The sequence below is a fragment of the Pinus tabuliformis genome, chromosome 1_1 (genome assembly GCF_031772625.1).
Source record: "Pinus tabuliformis cultivar Carrire ecotype Pingquan chromosome 1_1, CPIR1, whole genome shotgun sequence".
Classification (NCBI taxonomy): Eukaryota; Viridiplantae; Streptophyta; class Pinopsida; order Pinales; family Pinaceae; genus Pinus; species Pinus tabuliformis.
This window is the reverse complement of record NC_142297.1, coordinates 827034417-827039217: the sequence shown is the minus strand read 5'-3', so window position 1 is coordinate 827039217 and position 4801 is coordinate 827034417. Positions and strand designations below refer to the sequence as shown.

The 4801-nt window shown below is 37.5% G+C and overlaps 1 pseudogene; it reads right to left on the bottom strand.

Moving 5' to 3' along the window:
* Positions 1-509: 509 nt before the first annotated feature.
* LOC149216659 (uncharacterized) lies at positions 510-1292 on the bottom strand (annotated as a pseudogene).
* Positions 1293-4801: the final 3509 nt, after the last annotated feature.

Here is a 4801-nt window from a genome sequence, read left to right as displayed (position 1 = left end):
GTTGTTGGAGAAGATTTTAATGGCGTTGTGAAGGGAGCTTACATAGCTGAATGCCTAGATTTGATCCCATATCCATGCCTTCCATGCCCCCAACTCGAGAAAGAGAAGCCACAGATGGAAAAGAGATCTCGCCATGAGGAGCCTCTTGCTTATGTCCATTATGGAGTTGCCTTGGATGTTGTTGTAGTGGGGGACGGTGCCGACGCCACTGCGCGAGAAGCTCAAAATGAAGCAGAAAACCATTTCTTCCCTATCCAATAATCTGTTGCAAAAACTTTGCGTGCCATTTTTCAATTTGAAATCCCAGGCGGGAAGATATTTGAATTTTAAAATCTTTTAGTGCCGAGGTAGCATTGAATGCATTTAAGTTCATGTCTTATCCACCACTTGCATTCGCTTTTGGGAGCCGGAGTGGGGCAGAGTGCTGGAAAGGAGAGTTGTGAAGTTGTCAGAATATTGAAAGTATTAACGGAACAACAACAGAGATGGATGGGGCCCGTCAACAAACTTTAATAACCTGCAATTGAGATAAGCTCGACAGATCCCAACAAGCCTATGTAATTCTCAAGTGGCCAAGAACCCATAAATGGCAGCACTGGTTGGCTCGCCATCGGAGGACAAACTGGAGGAGGGTGACGATAATTAAAATTGCGAGGACGGGAAGGAACCTGAGCCGAGGCTAGGGTTTCTTCGACAAGGTAAGTGTAAGGGAAATTAGAGGATGGATAATTATCTGAGCATCCTAGTAACATTTTTCATGGTGGAGCCATCAGATAAGAAGTGACTGGCTCAACTTCCTCTTCAGAAGTGATGCCATTTATCAAAGTTGAAGACCCTAAATTTGAATCGTAGGGGGCCTGCGAATCGAAGTTGTGACCTACTCTTATCCACACATCAACCATTCCCCATGCCTTACCAGATGGCGTCCAGAGCTGGAAATTGGAAGACTCAGTGTAGTATCCGTCGACATTATTGGATTTGGCCACGAATTCTTTAAGCAAAATGATGGCGCTGCATTCGAGCTTTGAATAGTGGAAAGGTGGCTCATGGATATGGAATTCTACATGCATAGATTCTAATTCTTTGTCTTCTTCGAGCTCGCGGGCGTCGACAATGCAAGAAAATTTCATGTTCCAGGTGGGGTGCGTGTTTCTGATCTTGTCAATGTTGCTGCAATATTTGTCCTCAAGGTTTATCCATGCCACGCATAGGGTTCTCAGCTTGAACAAGGGATTTCTACGCTTGAGAACCCTAGTAGAGACTATGTCGACCTCTATCGACCGCTTTTACATTTCAAACCCGCGACCTCCTTCTCATATCCTATTTACCATATTGGAGTCTGTCGAAAGTGAAGGAGGGCCATCTTGTATTTGACCCCACGCCTTGAATGGAATCATTGGTTTTAGTAGGAATTTTAGCTTTCGTTCGGACCTCAGAGCATAAAGTGAGGGTCTAGATGTCTCTCGAATCCTTGGAATATTAATTGAGAGGTGAAGATTGATCGAGGAGGGTGCTATATTTCAAAATTTCGCTGTCATGAGCTTAATTTGAAAACATGGTGTGCTATGGTGTGGATTAGCAGCATCATGCATAGTAGCATATGTGTATCATCATTGTATGTATCCTGACGAAAATAGAAATCCGACACCAAACATCCCGGTGAAATGGACATTACCAAAGCCCTAATAGGTCCTCATGATATTAAGGTATTGATACTCTTAGGGACATTAAATATTCTATAGCCTTGGAAATATTGGTTGCCATAAGAGATAGGTCCAACACAACCCCTTCACCACAAGCTAGGGATACCTTTTGGCATCCATTAAATATACCTTTTGCAAAAGGCATATTTAATGGATGCCAAAAGGTATCCCTGACTTGGGGCAGAGGGGTTGTGTTGGACCTATCTCTTATGATTTCAGTGCTTGTTTTGGCATCCATTAAAATATACTTTACTCTCTTGTTGGGTTGTCTTCACATCTAACATCCATTAAATATCTCATTAGGTACATCTCTTATGGTGTCAGTGAATGGATGGTGGAGGAATTGTATTGTACGCCTTTGGCCGACAATAAATGTACCATGTATTGACTCCACATGCAAAGAGATAGATAGAGATAAAGGTATCCTGGGCTTGGAGATGTTGTTGGTGGGCCACCATCATTAGCGAAATTTTGAGGTCTAAAATGGGCCTCCTAAGAAAAATGTACAACCAAAATAAACTATAAGAACCAATAGGATTCAAGATGATGATGTCAACCATTGGGGATGATTCACCATTTTTGGAGTTAAAAAGTACAAAGATTAAAAAATAATAAAATAATAAAACTACTTTTTCAACTCGTATTTTCAACTTATCTCCTTGAGTTTTTATTAAAATTTCAAGCAGGAGCACTCATTAGATGCAAAATTTAATTCATCATCCAAGGAGTACCCATGTCGCATACTTTCGATGGACCCTACTATATGAAAAATGAGAAATAAATGAAAAACGTGATTCCAATCATGTTTTTCATGTATTTCTTATTTTTCATGTAGCAAGGTCCATCAAAAGTATGCAACATGGGTACTCCTTGGATGAGGAATCGAATTTTGCATCCAACAAGTGTTTCCGCTCTTTATTTGAGGAAACCCATAGGGAGATAAGTTGAAAATACAAGTTGAAAAAATAGTTTTGTTATTTTTCCCTCTAAAATTTGATGATGTAATCTAATCTTATTTTATTATTTCCACTATTATTTTATAATTTCCTTAGGAGGCCCATTTTAGACCTCAAAAGTCCCCTAATGGCCTTAAAGGCAAAACACGTGAAAACTACTCATAAATGTTTTATGGTACCCCTTCAAAATATGGCAAAGCATCCCATTCTTGAATCCCGGTCCTTAAAAATATCTCTATAAAATATTCAAAGTACTTTTGAACCCGAGGAAAAGACACCAACTTCCTAGGAAAATCTTAACAACAAAACCAATCATTGGCTTAGTGAATGGCCATAAATATCTTATGGGCATACACATTGTCATAATTCTTGGGTAGTGTTTCCTATATGCGTTAAGGGAAATTTCTCTTAGGATCCACTCGACTTCAGAGTCTTTATGACTCCCCAACCGGATATGCATGATGTTATCATCCATCTCGCCGTATTTTTTTTCTATGTATATTGCCATCGAAATGCATCAACATGCGCATCATATTCCCATCCATTTCCTCACACCACACTATATTATTTACCATGGAATATTACCCTACAAAATGATATATATGAAGTGGATTGTCCAAAAACACTGTATACGAAATGATATGATATATGATTTGGATTTACGCATTAATGTTAACCTATTTGAATACAAATTTTGAATTTGAAAACCTGCCCAAAATAATTCAAATTCAAAGTTTGAGCATGTAAACTTGTCCTACCCACGTTTTATTTGAACGACATCAACCACATTTAACGCATGTAGGACATTGGTTTGTAAAGGGCAATGGTGCAGGGCAGTGGTGCAGCCATTGAAATTGGAGTTGGAAGAGCAGATATGTGTAGTAGCGGAGGAGAAGGTGGTGAGAAGAGGATGGTGGTGGTGGCATAGGCGGTGGAGCCGTTGGCAGCAGTGATTAGGGGGAGTGAATTGAAGGTGGAGCTAGTGGCAGAGGCGTCTAGGCTTAGCCAAATTTTGGATGGGAATATGATGCGCATGTTGTTGTGTTTCGATGGCCATATACATTAAAAAAAAGGACAGTGAGATGGATGATAACATCATGCACATCCAGTTGGGGAGTCATAAAGACTCTACAGTCGGCTGAATCCTGAGAGAATTTCCCTTAACGCATATTCATAATTTGGTTAATGCTATCAGGAAATGCTGCTCAAGAATTATGATAGTGTGTATGCCCATATGATAGTTATGGCCATTCACTAAGTCAATGATTGGTTTAGTGACTTGTTGTTAAGATTTGTTATTTTCTTGGCCCTCACTCTGTGTGCGAATATATCAATTCAAAATGGTAATTGTCTTACTCTTAGACAAATTTTGTAACATTGAAATGTGGTATTAAAATTTATATAATTTTATTTGTTTAAATAATTTAGGTTTACTTTCTCATATTTTGAGACTGTAAGATTGAAGTTAACATCCTAACGTATGAAAAAGAAAAATGAAGTCTTATTAATGTGTATGTGATAAAGGGGCTTTCAGAATATACTTGTAAAGTGACTCGAAATGGGACGTTGCTATTGATCTCAAGTCACATATTGATATTGGTTTTGTGGGTTGCAATATCATATTTTCATTTTTAATACTTAAATAATAATTAATTGTAAAAATATTTTGAAATATCACATTATAAATAAAATGTTTCACATCGTAAATGTGCAAAATAATATTCTACAAAATTATAATCAAAAAGCTATAAATATTATTAATATAATGTCAAATAAAAAGTATTATGGTAAATTTAAATTTTTATAATCTATAAAAATAAATTAGAGTTTGGAGAATTTTGGGATGACAATATCTGTAAACACTCAAATAAATTTGGATTTTGTCAGTTAGAGTTTTAACTATGCATTGAGTTAATATGAAAAAAAGGAGATGACAACGATAATGAGGACATCCTCCTCACATAACCTTTTGAGTATGAGAGTCATATCACAAGTTTGAATTGGGGGAGAAAGATGAAATCTTAAATCAATACACGGATTTGGCAATTGTTAATTGGGTGGAGAAAGATCAAAATCTTGAGTGAGAGCATTGATTTTAATGCATTTAATATTAGGAAAAACTCAAAAGTAATTAAACATGCT